A 21,462-nucleotide genomic window follows, 5' to 3' on the forward strand; every position below is an offset into this window, starting at 1 on the left:
TAAATACATAAAATAAATATATTTTTTAAAAAAAGTTAAGCTGATCTTAACATATTCCTTATATCTTAAGAACTCTCATCAATGAATGACCTGGTTTTGATGGCAAGCCCCCTCTACCCCCTGCCACACGCGCGCACACACGCACACACACGAAGCATCACCACGAAGATATTCTGACAGTTCCCTTGACTCTCCACCCACCCGCCCCTCTCCAAACGCAGTAGAGTGTCAACCAAATTCTGACATGGCCCAGGGGACATTTCTTGGCCCCAGTGTCCCTGGGGGGTTTGACCTGGTTCAGGGTGATGGGAGGCTGTGGCTCCATGAGGGGTCTGCCTGGAGAGAGAGAAGTGGGAGGAAAGAGCCTCCTTGCAGGAGGTGCTGACCTGCGGTAACCACACGCCTCTCCAATGCCCACGAACAGTCTCCTGGTGAGACTCGGCTGGCACCCAGGACACCCCTTACTGAAGGCCCAGGGAATGAGCCCCCCGTCTCTTCCTCCTCAGCCACAAAGATCTATTTAGACCCCGACTCCAAAACCAAAGCCTTTTACCTTCAACTCTGCCCTTCCTCCACCTTGGGTGTTTAGCCCAAGGCAATTCTGTTCTAGCTGCTTCTCACCGTCTGCCTTTGATCACCTGGGCTGCTGCTTCCTAGCCCAGATCTCTTCTTCTAAGTTGGGGCTTCTCTACGTCTTTTTCATCCTCATCCCCATACCCTCCTCCGGTTTGTTCTTTGCAACTCTCCTGGCGGGGGTGGGGACGCCCTCCGGGAAAGAAGGGAGCAGGAGGGCGACCAAACCACTTGTCAGAGCATTGTTCTATTGGCTTCTGGAACATCTCCCACATCCTCCCTAGACTCTACCATGACCTCTTCCCTTTTGAAAGTCCCTGTTGGGTTTTCCCTTAAAGTGTGGTCATCAGGCCGCTGTTGGCCCCTCAGGTTAGGGGACCAGGGAGTCGTGAAATCATTTCATTAGCATACATGTCACCAGTTTGAAACTAAGTTTAACTGTGAGGACCAGAAATCCTGTCGGGTTCTTAATAATCATTACATATGTAGCAACTTACACAGGCCACAAAGATTACCCTGTTTGTGTCTTGGGTAATACTCAGTTCATTTCATATCATTTGCATACTTTCATTATTTACTGTTAAATTTGCGTGTTTGATCTTATTACTGTGTTGTCTTATATCTTCATTTCTAAAATTGAGTCACTGGCTCCAAAGTGGCTTATTAAATGGAATGTGATGAAATGGAGGTGACGTTTTAGGGAGTAACGGGTGCTGAGAAAGTGGGTAACGAGGGGTCTGGAAAAAATCAACGTTAAGTGTCTAAGTTTGTTATTAGGTATTGGAAAGCCATTAAAGGTTTTTGTCTGTTTGCTGGTATGTTTTTGTATATGAAAATTTCTTTTGCTATTTATAATCCCAACTAGTTTACAGGAGATGGGATTCTGTCAAAAGAGCAACATTTGTTGGCAGAATACTCTGATGAGTTTGAGGTGCAAGCTGGAGGGCAGGGGCAGGGAGAGAGCAATTCCTTGGGATGCTAACAGGAAAAATCTTTGGAATTCTTAGCCGGTGGTGGCTCTAGAATTTCTACTTTGCAGGGGTTTAGAGATTTAGTTGGCAGGGAGCTCTGAAGCTAAAGCCCCTTCTTCCAGCAAAAACTTGTCACCCACCATTGTTCCCAGGGCTGACCTGAGAGGCAGGGAGTGAGGACCAGAGATGGAAGAGAGAAAGAACGAAACGCAGGCCGGCTCTGCATGAGTGGCGCTGTATGACTCCTCTCTACTCTCACTTAAGGACTGTGCAGCTCAGGACTTCAGAGGATGAAATGTGGTGATGTATGTAAAATGCCAAACACATAGCTCCTCAATAAATGTCTACTCCCTACTTTTTCTCCCCTCCACCTCATGTAATATGCCCCATTACACTGTAAGGCAGGGCAGAGAATCTGCCTGGTCCATCTTTGTTTCTTCAGCTCCTTCCACAGACCCTGGCTGATAGTAGGTGCTCAGTAAATGTTTGTGTGCATGAGAGAATGGGACATAATTTGCTAAGTGCTTCTACCAGCATTGAACCTTATATTTGTTTTAAATTTTTCTTCTTTATCAATATCACTACAATGAATATATTTGTTCCTATGTTGGAGTTGGACTCAAGGAAGTAGAAATAGTGAATCAAGGAGTAAATTTCCCCAAATTATTTTCTGAAGTGTTTGTATTAATTGATCATTTTACCAGCCTTGTATAAATGGCATTGGTTTTTCTACCTTCTCAAAAACTTTGGGTATTTCCCTTAAAAAAAAAAAAAAAGATGCAAATGTGTGAAAAATGGTACCTTATTCTGGATTTTAAATTTGTATTAATTACAAATTTAAATTAAATTACACATTTTAAATTAATTAATTACACATTTTCTAATGCCTGTTTACTAGTTTTACTTCCTCTTTTGTGGGGATTGTCAGTTCACATCCTTTGTTTATTAAACTACAGGATTTTAAGCATTTTTCCTATCAGTTTGTATGAAGTTTTTTTTTTTAATTTATTTATTTTTATTTATTTTTGGCTGCGTTGGGTCTTTGTTGCTGCACGCGGGCTTTCTCTAGTTGCAGCGAGCGGGGGCTACTCTTCGTTGCAGTGCACGGGCTTCTCATTGCGGTGGCTTCTCTTGTTGTGGAGCACAGGCTCTAGGCACGCAGGCTTCAGTAGCTGTGGCACGTGGGCTCAGTAGTTGTGGTTCACAGGCTTAATTGCTCCGCAACATGTGGGATCTTTCGGACCAGGGCTCGAACCCGTGTCCCCTGCATTGGCAGGCGGATTCTTAATCCACACCACCAGGGAAGCCCCTGTATGAAGTATTTACAGACTAAAGATATTAACTCCTATCTGGTTTGCTGCAAATTCTTTTTCCACTCTGCTGTTGGCTGTGTTATTTAAGTTCTGCTGTTATGATTTTATTTCAGCTATACTGTGGTCACTTAATTTTTAAAAATCTTGCAGTTGTGTTTTTTGTTTTTTTGGTTTTTTTTCTGGAAAAATTTACACTTAAAAACTTCTCCTCCGGAACTTCCCTGGTGGTTCAGTGGTAAAGAATCTGCCTTCCAATGCAGGGGACGTGGGTTCGATCCCTGGTTGGGGAACTAAGATCCCACATGCTGTGAGGCATCTAAGCCCGCATGCTGCAACTACTGAGCTCGCAAGCCTCAACTAGAGAGAAGCCCACGTGCCACAACGAAGACCTGACGCAGCCAAAAAAATAAAAAGAAAAAAAAAGTTCTCCTCCATACACAGATTTGATCAATATTCACTTTTATTTTCTTCTGGTTTTTCTCCCTCCAATAGCTCATTGTTAAGTGTGTAACTCTTGAATGTATATGAATTAAATTAGTATCTGGTGTATGGAGAGAGGTCAGGGCCAAAGATATGCTTCTGAATTGTTAATTAGGAATTCCTTCACAATGTACCAAATGACTCTTCCTTCTCTATGTGAAGCCTCCTTAGTTATATATTAAATTTATATATAATATGATGTTTGTGTCCCTTCTATTTAATGTTTTAATGTGTTAGTGAGAACTTCTAAAAGGACATTATATAAAAATGGTAACATTGGGTTTCCTGGTTTTGTTTTTGGTACTAATAGTGGGTTGATTTGAATTTACTCATAGATTCTGGGAATTTAAGCAAACCTCCCTTAGCTGGGCAAGAGAGGCCCCGAGCCCCACAGATCACAAATACCAGCCAACAAAACTGTTATAATTACTATTTTTCAACCTTGTTAGAATTATTTTTGAGTTTTGTGACTGCTTTGGTAAATGGGAGTTACAAAAGGGGAGCTACGAGCAGAACTGGGTCTCCCAGAGCAGGTGACGGTAAGCACCCCAGCCTTGGTTTGACAGAAGAGAGATGGTGTAAACTCAAGAGTTCTCCTGTTCACGTGGGTGAGAAGCAGAGCCGACCAGCCTGCAGCACAGAGGGAAGCAGAGTGAGACCCAGGGACAGGGACCCCCGGGTTCCTTGGAGCCCACTGCTTTCTGGTCTCTGACTTTTCACGAGTGGGCTGCTCTATGAGATACTCTGGTGTCCTTATAAGACTTTCTCCTTTTTACTTACATTAGTTCAAGTGATTTCTACTTCCTGAACCTGAAAAAGTCCTAAGGAACAAGACCTCACCTTCGTGAGCGACCACAGGTTTTGCCGTCTCCACCAGGAACTGGACAAGCTGTCTACTGCTGCCGTTCACAGAAGCAATCCATCAAATTAGAGATTGGGAACATTGCTGGGATGACTCTAAGGTGTTCCTGCATCACCCAAACCTGCAAACAGAGAATGCAATGATCAGAGATTTCTGAAATTCAGAGAAGACTTGGAGCATGGGTGAAGTTACGATGAGCGGTGCATATAAAGGCAAGTGAAACATGTCCTTCATCTTCTCATCACCCATGCCTCGCCACACACACAGTCCTTCGCTTTCCATCAGGAATTTCAGATCACCTGTTTTGTGCCAGGCACTAAGGAGAGTGAGACTTAATTTCAACAGATTGTTATACATGCTCAGGGAGAGCTTTACAGAGGGTGCTTTGGAGTGTGGAGAAGGGTCGTTTAGCCCAACAAGGGGGTCAGGAAGGGCTTCCTAAAGAATAAAAGGAAGGATAAACAGGGCATCAGGTCCTCATGGATGCCTCAGCCGACAGCCTCACTGACAGCACAGAGTCTGGCGCTCCAAGTACCTTCTTGGCCACGCTGAACGTGCAATGAGGGGGGATGGGAGGTCAACAAAGCTGTTTTCAAGCTTAAACTTGATTTGAGAACATTAGTAATAGAACAGATATGGGTAGTAAATAACAGAGTCTGGGGGGTGGGAGGTGGGATGAACTGGGAGATTGGGATTGACATATATACACTAATATGTATAAAATAGATAACAAATAGGAACCTGCCGTATAGCACAGGGAACTCTACTTCACTTCGCTGTACGGTAGAAACTAACACAACTTTGTAAAACAACTCTATCCCAATTTTAAAAAGAGAGACAGGAAAAAAAAAATAGAGTCTGTAGTCTTTGTGGGTGCTTATTTCTGGAAGGTAGTAGGCGGCTGCAATAATTCTGAAGCTCCTAGATTGTTGACTTTTAAATTCAACTCCTTCTACCCAAAAGAAGTAAGAATTCTACGCTGAGCTGTGAACAAAGAAGAACTGAGAATCAACTGAAATACTTGAAGAGACTGCTGTAATTATTATCCTCCTCTGGATGTTATTACCCTGAGGCATGGGCTATAGTAGTAAAATATTTGGAAATAAGAATTGGTTGTTTTTTAGAACCTGACTGGGATGTCCAAGACATTAAGTAATGATGATACACATCGGGGAATAATTGTTTTTTAAGTAACACTTTTTGTTGTACAAAGTTAAACAACAAAGAAGAAACAAAGGAAAAAGTCTCCACTCCGACCTCCACATAGCAATCCCAATAGAGTGAAAAAACAAAAACAAATACAGTCCTCCTTCAGGATGGGGGCATGAGGGTAGATTTAGAAACAAACAAACCACAACAAACTTTCTGGGCCAGAGGGAAGAGCTGGGAGAGAGAGAAACTGGGGGCGAGAGACTAGATTTGGGAGGCGTTCTTCCCCACTGCTCCTCCCAGGTCCTGGCCTCCACCCGGGGAGGAAGGAATCCTAGAACAGTGTGAACTTGCGTCTGTGGAGCCTCCAGAAGCCTGCATCTCACACAGAGAGGAAGCTGTGTCTCACAGATTCTGTGCATGTCATGTCTCTTGGCTTGGAGGTGAGGGCCCAGGGAAGGTGTCACTGAGGCCACGTCTCTTTCGGGAGGGCTCTACCGAGGGAAGTGGCCAGGTCACTGTTCAGACATATGTGTCACCCAGTGGTCATTCGGCCGCTTAAATCAAAGCAAGAGCCCCCACTGTGATGTTCTTTCACGCTCTTTCTCTTCAATCTTCTTGAAAACTTCCGTCAAGGAAGGAAAATTACCAAAGGAAAAACCTCGGTATCCGTTTAGAGTTTACAGTTTGCAAACCACTTTCAAATTGATTATTTCATTTGATTCTTTCCCACAAAGCCTTTGTCTAGTGCACAGGGATTTCTTGCCTCAGCGGTCAGATTTGCCAAAGGGCACAGAGATGGTAAAATTTAGCAATGTTTGCGGCAAGCCTAATTTCTGTTCTGTCTCCCAAAAGTTTTGCTAAGGAGTTTGTTATTTTCCGGATTGCCCTGGAGAGTTTACAAAATCTGCTTGGCAAAGGCCCAGGGATTCCAAGACTGTGCCCGAGGGTCCCTGGGTTGGGAGGGGTGAGGGGCGCTGGGGGTGGTAGCACTGAGGCTTCTGTGTCTTGCTTTGTGTGCTATTTTCCTTCAGGAGATACCATCTGCAGAGAGGATTCTGCAGTGGTGGCTTGGGGAGGAGGGTCAACTATCATTACAGGGAAACAGAAGGACGAAGAGGCAGGTGTCTCATTTATTTTCAAATCCCTAGCTTGAAGCCTTTAGAAGGTGCTCAATTAACATTTTTGGAAAGAATATTTGGAGGGGGAGAGGGTGAACTTGATCATCGTTGTGGAGGAGTCAGGCAGGGGACAATGAAATGGACCTGAAAGTCAAATAAAAGCTTTGTAAGGTCAATGATTTTTGAAAAATATTTGTAAACTTGGGTTAACCAAACTCTGAAAATCAGGTGGATTAGTCGTGTAATGCAAAAATCATTTTTAGGGATTTAGCTTTCTCCCAGTGGCAATATAGTCTTTTTTTTTTTTTTTTAAGATAAATACTGTCTTATTTTCATGCCCAGAGGTGGAAGGGGTGAAGGAGATTTGGGTCAGGGAGGGGAGCTGAAAGACTGTCCTTCTCCTGCCTCATCTGAGCCCCTGTAGCCGCTGCTGGCTGTGAGAACGCTGAGGAAGAGCAGGATTAGCCTGACACGCTTGGGAAGCTGGGATCTTTATTCCCACAAGCCGTCTGCAGATCTACTGGTTTGCGTGCACTGAAGCCTGGAAGGGGAGCATCCACTCCCCAGAACACTGCATTTTTCGTCCCACTGTCATCTCACCTCGGCTGGGCCCCCGAAGTACACCAGACTCGGGTGGTAGGGAAACAGCTGGCACAGGTGAGCAGCTCACCTGCTTACTTGCTTTCAGGCCCATCCCCTTTCCCTGTTCCTCTCAGATTGCTGGGGACTGGCCAGGTTTCCAGGTTCCTGTTCCCACTTGCTTTCCATTAGGCTGGGCCAGTGGGAGGCATGGGTGAATGAAGGAGAGAAGCTGGTATACACCAGCCCATCGTGCCCACCCCCCTTTCCAGCCTTGCCTGGGGCAGTGGCTACATCTCTGGCAGCGACCACTTTTCCTCCTTGGACCCAGGTCTGCCACACAGCCCCTGCCCTCTTCCTCCCCACTCTCCACCACCACCATGGCCTTCCCCCTCCAGCTGCATCTCCAGCCGGGCAGCCAAAACCCTGGGGCCTCAGGCAGCCGCTACCCCCTAGTTTCGGCTTCCAGTTCCTGGACTCTAGTCCTAGGAGTGGTAGCAGCCTCCTGAAGCTGTTAATCCCTGGGTTACCTCCACCACCCCTACCCCCTCACATCCCCCCACCCCGTTTCAGCTCTTGCAACCCCTTACAGCTAACATGCTGTATTAATTCCTTCTCCTAAACTCCCTGCCCTGGGATCTCCTTTCTTGACAGCACCCAGACTGAAACATAGCATTAACCCAATAAGTGTTCTCAGCTAATTTGTTCATATCTCTTTCTATTCTATGACAAACAGTGTAAGTCCACCCTTCCTTCTCTTTGTTTGGGTTTTTTTGTTTGTTTGTTTGTTTTGGGCCGCACCATGCGACTTGTGGGATCCTAGTTCCCAGACCAGGGATCAAACCCGCGCCCTTGGCAATGAAAGCACGGAGTCTTAACCACCAGGGAATTCCCCATCCTTCCTTCTCTTTGAATTGTAGGCAAAAAAAATTTTAAATAAAAAATAAAAAAAGAATTGTAGGCACACACTCAGTAAACACCGACCCATCTTGCCATAGTGATTGAACACCCTGGCAGGAGCTTTGCACAAGGCTTCCTTTCTCCAAAGGTCCACAGAAGGGAAGGCCACCAAGGAAGACCTTCTTGAGTGGAGATTAGCTTAATCTGCCTTACTTGCATTTCTCAAATGTTTGCTCAGGAGATCAAGAAAGTTTAAACTGTATCTATTGTTTTGGCCATGTAAAAAGAATTTGCCTGTATTAAATGCATCAAAAGCTCTGTCTCCCTCAGTAAGAAAGCAGATGCAAAAAAGGATCCCACATCAGAAAATTTTGGCTTTCCATAGACCAAGAAGACGTCAAAGGTTCAGCCATGGCTTCTTTCTGTGCCACCGACCTGCCCCCCATCTCAGACCCTGCTCCTTTCTTCCAGCTGAACCGGGGTCTGCTGGCTCACAATCACTCTGGTCCTGCAACAAGTCAGAAAAACAACAACGAACGTGTGCTGTACCGGGGCTTTCCAAAGACAATTTTCATTTTAGAAAAGTTGTGCAAACATCTCTTCCTCTGGTTTTTTCCCACATGTACCTCTGCTCAGCCACTCCACCCCAAGAATATGAGCATCAAATGATCGCCACCAGCCAAGGGCTTGATCACCAGGAAATGTGATACTGTTTAGAGGAGGCAGAGGGTTCGGTTCTATGTTTTGGAAAAATGTTTCTTATTTAATTAATATTATTATTTATTGAATATGTGCTCAGAATGAAGGTCATCTTGAAAGAGATGTTTTAAAAAATGTAAACATCATCCTGAAGAAGTTTGCTATCTTTTGCAGAAAACAACTTGTTAAATCATCAATCAGAACTTTATATGACTTCAATAATAATAATAACAACAACAACAACAACAACAATAATAATAATGAACGGCAAAGACAGCAATGCTGTAGGCAGAGTGAAGAAGAAAGGGTTCATCACACAGGACAGAGCCTGAAAGACCTGGGGGGCCAGCCAACATTTGTTTATTATCAGAGATTAAATGGATAGAGACATCAACATCTGCACTGGGGAACTGCATGGGGAACACGTTTGTATTAATCACAACTTTAAAGGTTAGAAATGACAGAAACAACGCAAATCATTAGGCAGAGTGTGGAACTTACTGGTTCAGATAACGGAAAGGGCAGCTACAGAAGTGGCCTCAGGCACCACTGGATTCAAGAACTAAAGCAACAACTCAGCAAATTCTCTTTTGGTGTTGGTCTCCTTTTCCCGCGTGTCAGGGGACAAGGGCATGAGCACAGGTAATCCCAGCTTGATGCCATCCCAGTTACGGACGAACCAAAATGAAAGAGAAGACAAAAAGGGCGGAAATTCCGTAGAAGGGCTCTGATTTGCTGGGTGTGGGTGACGTATTCAGCCCCAGAGCCAATTACTGTGGCTGAGGATGAGGTGATGGTGATTGGCCGAGTCTGAGTCACGTGCCCACGCATTTGGCTCTGTAATTTATCGCCCAGTCCCGATTCCAGGTAGCTGGAGGGTGGGAATCGGATGACTGGTGGTGTCCTCTCAAAAGGCGTGAAAGGACTGGGAAACTGGCAAAAGAGCAAACCCAAATGTGTGGACGGTAGTTACAGCCACTCCGAGGAAAAGAAACCAGGGCTGGCCTGGCTGAGATGCCTGTGGTCTTGGGGGCGGTTTGAGGGGAGAGGCCGACAGCCCATAACCAGCGTGGTCTCTGATAGCATCGCCCCCTTCAGCTGCAGTCTCGGGGTGGGAAGCTGTGTCTGCAGGTGGTTTTCTGGATCCTTCCGCATGTGGGAGTGGTCGCCCTGCAGGTGGAGATCCCATGCTGTGATAAGTGCTGGGAAATCGAGCCTCCAGAGAAAAGATTCAAGTCAGATTCTCAGGGGGGCAATGGGTGGAGGGGATGGAGTGGCGTGTTCACCAGGGCATCCACCTGCGGACAGTGGCACAGAGATCTGCAGAACAGGGTCGAAGCTAGAACTACCGAGGAGGAGCAGGGGCGGCATTTCTTCATCTGCAATCTCTTCCCCACCCCGCCCCTCCCAGCTAGACACCTACACCACTGCCCACTTTCCTGATCCTCTGCCCTGGGATGGGGGGGAAAGGGAAAACCGCTGACAGGGCAGCTAATAATCGGCTTTATGACTACCACTATGGAGTATTTCCTACGTGTTGAATGCTTAACACACATTATCTGAAAGTACCCTGTGATGTTAAATATTCTGTCCACTTTTCAGATTAGAATACAGGATCCCTGAGGCTCAGGACGCTCTCGCCACGAGTCTCTCTCAAGGGTTGTCTGACCCTCCAGTCCTTTTTGTAGTTATACCTCATCCCTTTTCTGTGGATGCTGCCCGCTTTAGAGAAGCTCTTTTCATCAGGGAGAACAAAGTATGTTAAAGTTCTAGGAGCATTCAGCAAACACTGGGACCTCACCACAACCAGCATAGGAAAAGTCCAACATTCCACATCCCAGGAAAAGCCAGCCTGTGGGAAATCTAACTCAGCACACAAGAAAGCTTCTGACGGACTTTCTTTATTCTCCAGCTCCCTGCAGCAGAGCCATCGGGGACAGTTTGGTAAATACAAAAGGTGTTCAAAGCATATAACAAGCCATACAGCTCGAGAGATGTGTGTGTGTGTGTGTGTGTGTGTGTGTGTGTGTGTGTGTGTGTGTGTGTGTGTGTGTGTGTGTGTGTGTGTGTGTGTCTGTGAGAGAGAGAGATGTATATGACACATGTATAAGGTTCTTGTTGTAAATATTGAAATTGTTATCATTTCAGAGACTGTTTTAAATTTGAGAGACACATATCAGCAGCAGAATTTCCAGGAGAGAGAGTCCTCCCACAGCTTGGCTAAAATGCTCAGGGGCAAGTCCACGGTCAGCACCATCACTGCTGTCTGGGGAAAGCTGTTCTCTGAGGAGTTGTGGATGCACATTCCCTACCACCTCACCCAACACGATGTGTTAGCAGGTAGAGCCAGCTGAGACTGTCAGACAGGCCCAGCTGGCCCTATGGGACACCACTGCACCCTCCTTCTTACCGTGCAGTGTCTCCAGAACCCTGCTGGGTACCTCTGACTGTAAACTGTTCCCTGTTAGAAGCTCAGCCAGCCTCCCAGGCCTGCCTGCCTGACCACCAAGAGAACAGTGGTTCTCAACTAGACACGTGCATCAGAACCACCCACGGAACTTACATACACACGTATATATATACATATATATAACTTACACACATATATACTGAATCTGAATCTCGGGAGTCTGCCACAAGTTAGCCACCACAGTTCCATGGGTGCCAGAGAAGAATGAGACTCCTGGGTCAGAGACAAAGGACTTTATTACTCATGGCACAGCAAGCAACATAAGCTTCATGTTCAAGTTGGTCCCCTTGTTTCTCAAGTACTGCAGGGTAATACAGAGTGGCCAGGCAGACAACTGGGCACATAGTGGGTTTGTGTCAAAGCAGAGGAACCCCAAGTTCAAGAAACCCACATCTTTTCGAGGGACTGCAAGCAAACCTACCCAACATTGACACCAGAGTGAGACATTATCTTCATTACCCTAGACACCAAGTAAATCTGCCCTCTGCCCTGGAAGGAGACATTATTTCTGTCTCTCAAGGCAATTTGCTTTATAATCTTCCACGAAACGAAAGTTGGAAAGATAGTCTGAACAAAAGTGCAGTGCCCCCAGCTCACAAAACATGTCAAAACACAAGAGATCCATGGAGAATCTTCTCCTAAAACACTCCTGGTTAAGAATCACTGATGTAGGATATTGTTTATATATCTATATGCTGTTCATTTTTTCAAACAACTAATTGACAAATGAGCTCTTTCGATCCTGTCTTATGATTGGGGAAATGGGCAAGTGCCTTACGGTTGAGCTACCACTACACAAATATAGTTTATTTGTATATAAAAAATAAAGACCAATTCAAATTTGCAGCTGTAAAGAATACTGTGAGGGTTAAACAATACATGCAAAATGTTGGTACACAGCAGGCAATAAAATTTAGTTCTTCTCTTCTTCTACGCTTTGCGTGCTTCATAGCCTTGCCTGAAACTATCCTGAACGTCAAGAATGGCTTAGATTTATGTCTTTTTCCTGCTACTGGTGATGTTGCTGAAAGGAGTCCATTGAATCCTTTAAATGAGTCCCAGGAGAGGCACCCAGAATTCTATAAGGGCTATGAAACTGACTGAGCTGCTGACAACCAGTTATCTGTGATTTTATGATCTGCCACTCACTTGACTCTACCATTCCTCCTGACTTATTTTCCTACCTCCATCCGCATCCCATTCTGTTGGCCTTCTCAAGGCCACCTTTTAGAGACTGTCTCCACCTTATGTTCTTTACAGCCACAGCTCTTACTTGTTTATTCACTCAGTAATAATTTGCAGATGACATGATCTCTTATATAGAAATGTCTAAGGAATTCCACTAAAAGAATGATCAGAACCAACAAACAAGTATAGTAAGGTGACAGGCTACAAGATCAATACACAAAAATCAATTGTATTTCTATACACTAGCAATGAACAATCTGAAAATGAAATTAAGAAGACAATTCTATTTGCAATAGCATCAAAAAGAATACAATACTAGAGAACAGATATAAGAATTGCAAGGCTTGTACAATAAAAACCATGAAATATTGTTGAAAGAAATAAAATAAAGCCTAAATAAATAGAAAGACTTCATGAATCAGAAGACTTAAGTATTGTCAAAATGACAATACTCTCCAAATTGACCTACTGATTCAACACAACCTCATCAAAATCCCAGCTGGCTTCTTTACAGAAATTGACATGTTGACTGTAAAATTCATATGGAAATTCAAGTGATACAGAATAGCAAACAATAACAGCAAACAAACTTTAAAAAGCAAAAATATATATTTAAAAAGGAGAATAAGGTGTGGCTTCTAATGAATACCAGGGTTTTGGGGGTGGAGAGCTGAAAATGCTCTAAAATTCAAAAGTGGTGATGGTTGCACAACTTTATGAATATACTAAGAACCACTGGGTACTTCCCTGGCAGTCCAGTGGTCAAGACCGTGTGCTTCCACTGCAGGGGGCATGGGTTCGATCCCTGGTCGGGGAGCTAAGATGCCACATGCGTGAACACAATAAAAATACTAAGCATTAAAAAAAGGAATGTAACTATATATTCAAAGGAGATTTTTTTAAAAACTAAAAAAAAAGAACCACTGAATTATAAACTTTAAAAGGCTGAATTTTATGGCATGTGCATTATATCTCAATAAAACGGTTATTTTTTAAAGAGCAAGGCTTCAAACTTCTGAGACTTGTGATATTGATGTAACCTCATGTGTCCTCACAAGGTTGTGAAGGAAGAGAATCTAGTTCTGTTACACACTTTAATGGGGTGTGTTTACTGGGTGTAGTCTCATTCGGCCCAGCCAGAAAATTGTGCCTGGTACTTGACCTACTAAGAAGTCAAGTTTCTGGCATTCAGTGCAGAAATACTCCTGGTTCTATAAGGAAACCACTCCAGCTAGAGGGGATGGTGCCCTGGTAGAGCTGCTTAAACCCACCCGCTCGTTCATACCTCACACCTCTCTCAGCAATCGATGGCCCTTGGAACAGGTACTTCTAGAAGTTAATAAAGCCAGGGAAACTCAGAAACAAAGAATAAACCTCCCCCCCCACCCCCCGCCAAAAATACAAAAACACATCAGTTTATCCAGGTAAATGGCATCACTGGCCACCCGAGGAGGAGTCTTAGACACGTCTTCAATGCCTCCATTTTCCTCACTCCCCTCCCCCAGTGCCCACTCCATCCAAAGTCCCCTCACTGAACCCTGTGACAGTGGCTCTTCCAAGTCTCCAGACTCCGCCTGCTCCCCTAAGGCTCACCGCCTGCTCCAGGTCAGGCTCTATCAACCCTGGTCTACGTGTAGCCTCCTCCCTGCTCTCCCTGCCTTCAGTCCATCCTGGCTACAGTCTACCCTGCAGAAGCCCCCAGAGGATTCATTCGCATTCCAGCCTTGCTCAGAAGCTATGTATTACTCCCCTGGGCTTATCCGTCTAACCCAAACATACCACGCCTTTCTCATTCTGTCCTCCTGTTTCAAAATCCAAGAGAGGAGCGTTTTAAGAAGGAGAAGTCAGTCACCTGGGTCAGGCAGCACAGAGAGGCCATGTAATTAAAGGACTGAAGTGAATGGCTTGGGATGGGGAGACCTCCTCTTAGGAAGGTCCAAAGGAAGGAGCTGTTTCAGTGATGAGGTAAGAAGCCAAAGTGCACTGGATGAAAGAATAACACAAATATACATGGATTCTTGGTCTTATGAGGTGTTAAAATCAAGAGAGCAAATGAAAAAAGCACTGATGTTGAAGATAGTTTCCAAGTTGCCTCGTTATATTTTCTCGATGGGACCTAGGGAGGGTGGGGCATTGCTTCAACCCCATCATACCACATTTTGCTCTTCCCTGGCCTTGTATGTTAAAGACTTAGGAAATGTTGCTGTTGCCGTGCCATCGAAGGCAAGAGGTCATTTCCCCACATGCCTTCTGAACCAGAATTTTAAACCCTTCAGCTCCTGGATGGCTAAAAAGAATCGCTGAGAGAAATGTTGCAAATCTGGAAATTGGAGGAAAGTTATCATTTTATTAAGAAAGTTATCATTTATTTTAGAACATAGGTTTTCTAAAGAATGTGTTGTCTCAGGTCAGATTCTCTAAAAGCTGAGCCAAAGATGGGGATTCTTGTTCAAGTGATTATTAGGGGAGGGCTCTTGGGAGAAGGAGAGGGAAGGAAACAAGATTAGCAGAGAAGAAAGCTAAGCAAGCATGTGGTCTCAGCTGGAAACTAACAACAGCCTGTCCCACAGGGAAGCTCTGATGTCTGTGAATTACTCCATAGAGTTGGTCCCAGTCACGCTTTAAAAATATGTTCCAATTTCTTTGCCCCTCCTCCCTTCAAAAGGTGGAGCTTAATTCCTCTCCCTTTGGTGGTGAGCAGGACTTAGTGACTTGCTTCTAACGATAAGAATGAGGCACGTGTAATGCCATGTGACTTCTGAGGTGAAATCATAAAAAGCTTTGCCGCTTTGCCTTGCTCTCCTGGACTGCTCACTCACTCTGGGGGAAGCCAGCTGTCAGCTCACAAGGATTCTCAGGCAGCCCTGGGAGAGGCCGTGTTAGAAGAACAGAACATCCCATCTACAAAGAGGGCCATCTTGCCAGCCAGGTGAGGGAGTTGCCCTGGAAGCAAGTCCTCCCTCCTTAGTCAAGCCTTCAGATGACTGCAACCTCACGAGAGACCCAAGTCAGAACCACTCAGCTAAGCTGTTCCAGAATCCCCGACCCACAGAAACTGTGAGATAATAAAAGTTTATTGTTACCTTAAGCCACTAAGTTATACTTTGAGAAATAGATAACTGATAGCGCCCTGACGACAATCAGTCATTGGTTGTGGGATGCCAGCGAGTGGATAACCTCCTGAGCATTGTGACTTCTGTTCTGCAGAAGGGGACAGCTACTGGAGCCAACGCTCATAGAAGCTGGGATATGAGGGAAGCAACAGGGACCTGGGCAGGGAACCAACTGCATCCACTGTAGGTGTTGCTTACGAACTAAATATGATTTTGATAGTTCTGTGTGCACACACACACACACACACGATTATGGGAATATACTCTTTTGTGGGTCCCACCTCTTTAGGTGGTTAACCAGGAGGCACGCAATTAGAGTGGCACTGATGAAGAGCAGTGCAGAGATGGAGCAGACGGAGGCAGTGAGGTAGCGCAGAGCACTTCATGCGTGACTAACCGGGTCCTGAAAGGTGCTTGCAAATATGTAACTTCATGCGTCACTAACCGGGTCCTGAAAGGTGCTTGCAAATGTATAACTTCATGCGTCACTAACCGGGTCCTGAAAGGTGCTTGCAAATGTATAACTTCATGTGTCACTAACCGGGTCCTGAAAGGTGCTTGCAAATATATAAAGTGCACACAGAGGTGATCAGTAATAACGAATTATAGTGTTTTCTGTTCATTACTAGTCAAGTCTTGCTTCCCAGTGAGATACTTCATAACTCATCCCTAAGTGTGTGTGGAGGAAGGGAGGGGCACAGGGAGAGGTGGAGGAGGGGAGAGGCTCCACAGCACATTGTAGCTGAGCACGCCTCAGTTGTCACTTGAGCTGCTGGTTGCTTTCTCCACTGGACAGGCTGAGAAAGGCACCCAGTAGAGGGCAAGCTGCCCTCTAAGTACCTGCCCCTCCCCCAGCACACTCTTTATCCCAATCCCCAGGGGTAGAGACAGGAGGCCCTGGTATCTCATGAGTCAGATGCTAAGTTAAAACACCCCAGGGTCTCAATTTCTGGAGAGCCAGAGGAAGAGGCAATGGCCAGGCTCTATTAATGGTAACTGAAAATTTTTTTAAAAAAAGCAGCGTGTGTGTGTGTGTGTGTGTGTGTGTGTGTGTGTGTGTGTGTGTGTGTGACAAAGGCTGCTCCACAATGCCCAAACTTTGGCTTTAACAAGTTGATGGTAACCATAATGAAGCAGGGGCAGGGGCAGGAAAGAAGAACCTGAGTAGGAGCTTAGGCTCTGGCAGAATCAGACCTAGTTGGGCAGCCAAAGCCTCTCCATCAACCTGCCTGCTCTGATGTGCACACTTAGTGACGTCATTTGAGTTTCTCCAACAGTCTTCTGTGTGTGTGTGCACGCGTGCACATGCATGCTTAGAAAATAGGACCTGGTCACCAGGGGCTCAGATGCCAATAACTCCTTACAAAAATGTGTCCATACTGGGCGAAGTGAACACTCAAGGCCAGAACAGAGTGTCTGTCGCTTGTGGCCGCTGGGCGTTCAGTGGTCTCTGCAGAGCTGCTTCCTATTCACCATCATCCTCCTCCTCATCATGGACTTAAAGATTACTTGTTGGCTGGCTTGCCATGGTAACAACAGTGATGATGGTGATGGTGATGACGATGACGGTGATGAGTCCATGGACCGGTTTTAGTGCTGCCTCCTGTAGAGTTGAGGAATACACAGTGGCAGGAGCTGTATTCAGTAGCACTGGGTTTCAGGCAATTGACTAATGACTGCTTGTCACTAGCATATATGCAGTTCTTATGATGACTATGAGGTCATTGTTGTCGCTGATGGTGATGATAATGAATAACAGGTAGATCTGGGAAAACATCACCTTGCCTCCAGTAGCTAACGGATAGTGATAGATAGTGGTAATGGGTAATTTTCCCTAGGCTTGAATAGGAATTACAGGTATGTGCATGGGAAAAAGGAGGCTCTAGATCAAAAGAGATGAAATAAGCATGGCCCGTTTTCAAGGTATTGTGAAAAGTACCAGTGCAGAGGGGGAGGATCTCGGACTTCATCTGCTGGGGGAAGGGATGCCAGCATCAGCCAGGTTTCTTAACCTCATCACTGGTAGCCTTCTGGACCGGACCGTTCTGCGTTGTGAAGGGCGGTCCTGTGCATCCCCGGCCTTTAACCACTGGATGCCAGCAGTTACAATAAGAAGGTCTCCAAACACTGACGAATGTTTCCTGCGGGAGGTCAAAATCACCTCTAGTTGAGAACCCTAAGGGGAAAGGGAGACACTGCGAAGCACTTGGCAGAGAAGATCCCCACGCAGAAGAAAAGTCAAGCTGAAGGTGGCTTGTGCAGGAAGAAAGAGATGGTTCCTCTCTGGAGAAAAGAGCCATCAGCAGGAGCAGGCCCAAAAGCAGGACTTCAGGAGCAAAAACCACAGAGGTTCAAGATTTCAGAGCAGCCTCGGCACCCGCCGTCCCCACAGCTGGGTGCAGCAGGGCAGCGGGGCCCCGCTCACCACGTGGGCTAGATCAGCACCAGACCCTTCCCCCCAGACAGGGAGATGCCTTTGCCCTCTTGGGACCCATCTGTTTGGACAGCATCTTCTTCAAGGTGTCCGAAGGAAAGCCTGGATTCTTCTTTAGCAGCTCTCTGAGATTTTTTTTTTTCCGGCTGGCAAGTTACCTCTGGGAGCAGAGCAAGGGGGCAAGTCCTAGTAGCAGAGTCGCCCTCCAAGCTGGAAATGCAATCCTGAAGTGTAACCCCTGCCTCTGGACCCCGCTGGGTCCCTGTAAGAAGCCTCTGAGTTCTAGGAAATGCACAATGTGATCACGGGCTATGTATTTAAAAGACTGCACTCTGGTTTCCAAAGAAACAGGATATCACGGTGAAAGACCGTCCTCATTATCCCTGGTTAACGTCCGTGCGCGTCTAAGGACAGGGGCCCGTGGTGCTGAGCTAGAGTGACTCACAGGACTCAGCCTTCTTTTCTGGGGCAGCTTCACTTGTTGGGGTTCTGAAGCAGACAGGTGGGCATCCAGCTCAGACTCTTAGAAGCAGAACAAATGACTCACCCGAATGGATCTACCGCTGTACGTCGGAGGTGATTAGGGGATCCGGAGTTGAGAGCCAGTTTGGCTTTTCCCAGGCTGTGTTTTCTCGAGGGACTGAAATCCACTCCCGGCGAATGGTCAGCCCAGCTGGGGTTTTTGGAGCAAGAGCTGGGCAGAGCCGTGGGCAGGGTGGGCTATATCTGGGGGTGTCAGAGCAGGATCCCCAGCCAAGGTGAACTTCTCAGTCACTAAGGGGACTCTGAAGCATCTGATTCAAAGGGAGAAATGATCCCCTAATGAGTACAGCCTGACAGAAGAGAGGGTAACTGAGGACAGAATTGACTCACTGAAGCCCCCATGTGAAATAGCGGAGGGTTTGTAGGGCTCTGGTAGCCTCACCCATGGGCTCAGCGCACCTCCTAGGGCCCCAAGCCAATAGAGACACCCCAGGGAACCCCTGAGACCCCACCGCCTCAGGGTCCTCCCATGGAAAATCATATGAGAAAGTGCTTCACGGGCCTTAAAGTGTTACGTGAATGCTGGCTAGTGTTGGTCCAATTCCACATGCTTTACAAATGGCACTTTTATAATAAAGCATCTGCACTTCTATGGGAGAAGTTACAGGGTGACTTTAACTCCTGATGAGAAAATAAGACAAGAGAGCCCTACCCTAAGGCATTCAAACAGTTGGCAAACAGGCCTGGGCTCCCTGCCAAAGCAGGCAGGCATTTCCTGGGATGCCAGGCCTTGAGGTGGTGGGAGGGACAGCAGCTCAGAGCCATGCCCACCCTCCCCTAAACGTGCAAAAGTTCCCTGTGGGCTCCTGAGCAAATACCCAACTGCCCTTCAATGCTGGGACCAACTGTGGGGAGGGAAGTTACACCCGGTCCACACACCAGCAAAGGCAAATGAGCTGGAACTCCGTTTCTTTCTGCCCTTCCTCTTGGATCTGATCAATTCAGAAAGGCCTTGGTAACATTCTAGAACCACCCCGTAGATTATCTGCAAGGATGGCTACAACAACCGTCCCATTCCACAGGGTAAGTGTTCCTCCCCTCTCATCAAGAGCATGAATCTGGGGTGGCTCTGTGACTTACTCTGACCAAACGGAAGTGACGTCACACACCTTCCAACCCTTAAGAGCCTTGTGGCTTCTGCTCTTGCTCCTTTGAGCTGCCCTTGTCATCGTCTAAGGAAGCCACCTCTAGAGCCCTTAAGGAGAGGCCCTGAGACCTGGATTGACCGTGTCTTTTGTTTTCTGTATCTGATGCTTTGACATCCGGGGCTCACTGACCAGGAGGGACTGCCCCTCCCGGGGCTGGCCAGTTCCTAGACATAGGAAGCTGCATTCCCATGAGTGTGCCTTTCATACACAAACCAACCAATCCAGGGTCCACACCCCAATCACCTCCTTTATTGGGGTCTCACACTCCGGGCCACTTTCCACCTGCCTTCAACACCCCAGACAACTAGGGACAGTCCCTAAGCCCCAGAGCCTGATGAAATGATTCAACTCACCAATCCTAAACCTGCACACCCTGCCTCACCTGTTCCTTCCCACGGAAAACCACAGGAAAGGCTCTTTTCCTTCACTCCCTCTGCCTCCTGCCTGACTCTAGTGCTTCCCCATGTCGCCCTGTGGTGCAGGCACTGTATGCCTCCTTCTCTTGAGCAAAACAAACTCTCTTTTCAATAGCAATCATCTCCTGATCTGGAGATGCAGAGGTACTGGCCTCGCTGTACCTGAATATCAATAAAACCTATATTTTCAAACACTACTGCATAGAAAGGTCCAGATGGCCCAGCAAACCAGCTGTGCCCATCCCAGGGCTGAACCCCCCGCCCTGCTCCAGCTGAACACAGCAGCGTGAGTGAGCCCAGGCAAGACCCGCAGAAGAATCTCCGAGGCAGCAGAATCACGAGGAATAACAAATCATTGTTTTGAGTCACGAAGTCTTGGGGTCATTTGTTAAGTAATAATCGCTAACTAAACCGCACACCACCTTATCACCTCGGTGTTTCAGTGTTTCTGGCCTGAAATCATTGATTTGGATCCTTGACTGAGATTTCTCCCCATGGCAAAGCCTGGTAGGTAGTTTTATAAGTAAAATTCAAATTTTCTTATTGACCTTTGCTTTATTGAAAAGATGTTTACTTAGCCCCTCCCAAAGGAGACAGACAGATTATGCTTTCCAGATCTACCCCTCCAGGAAAGGGCAAGTGGCTCGCCTCTGCCTAACACGATCCTCAACCATCCCACGTGCAACTGAAACACACTAACCCCACCCCCAGAAGGAGAGCCAAGGTGCTCATTAGGGTGTGGGCACAAAGCGAGCGCCCCTCTTACCCGTTCGTCCTAGCATTCCCGCTCTGCGCTCCGTTTCTGAGAGAAACTGCGCCTCCGTGAACATATGTGATGTACCATCCTTCACGGAGTTGTGGTCTCCGTGCACGCTCAGACCTCTGCTCACCCAGAGCGCTGGCTCCTCAGGATAAGAACCAAAGTACCCCGCAAAATGTCCTTCACGTACTGGTGTGTTGCCAGCGCTGCTGCAGGTCTTTGCTCGAAACCCAACAACCGCCACTGTTAGCAGGAGTGTCCTTGCTCAAAACCTGCCAAACCGCCACCGTTAGCAGGAGCGAACGTTAAGTCTTTAAGTTAAAGGGTCCAGAGATAAGAAACGAAGCCACACGCAAAAAATAAAAGACCGGATGGAACCAGCTGGGACCAAGATGGCGACGAATCTGACCTCGAACAGACCCCGCGTCTCATTATACGCTGATTTGACTACATTAGCATATTAAATGACGCGCCTACCGGCGGCCAGGACCAGACATTAAGGAACAAAAAAGGATAACAAGGGGGTGGCACCTCACGCCCTTGAAAAGGCCCTGCCCCTTCCCTGGTGACTAATGCATATGCCTCCCCGTCATTAGCCTCACACCTCCTCTCTTTGCCTTTACGCTTTAAAATTAAATCACTCTTGCCAGGTGGGTGGCAAGTTGATCTGTGAACTTAGCTCCCAATTCTCCATTCTTTGGCCGCTCAATAAAGCTTGTGCTGTCTCGCAGCTTCGGTTTCGT

Source organism: Balaenoptera physalus (assembly GCF_965194825.1).
Source record: "Balaenoptera physalus genome assembly, chromosome: 18".
Lineage (NCBI taxonomy): Eukaryota > Metazoa > Chordata > Mammalia > Artiodactyla > Balaenopteridae > Balaenoptera > Balaenoptera physalus.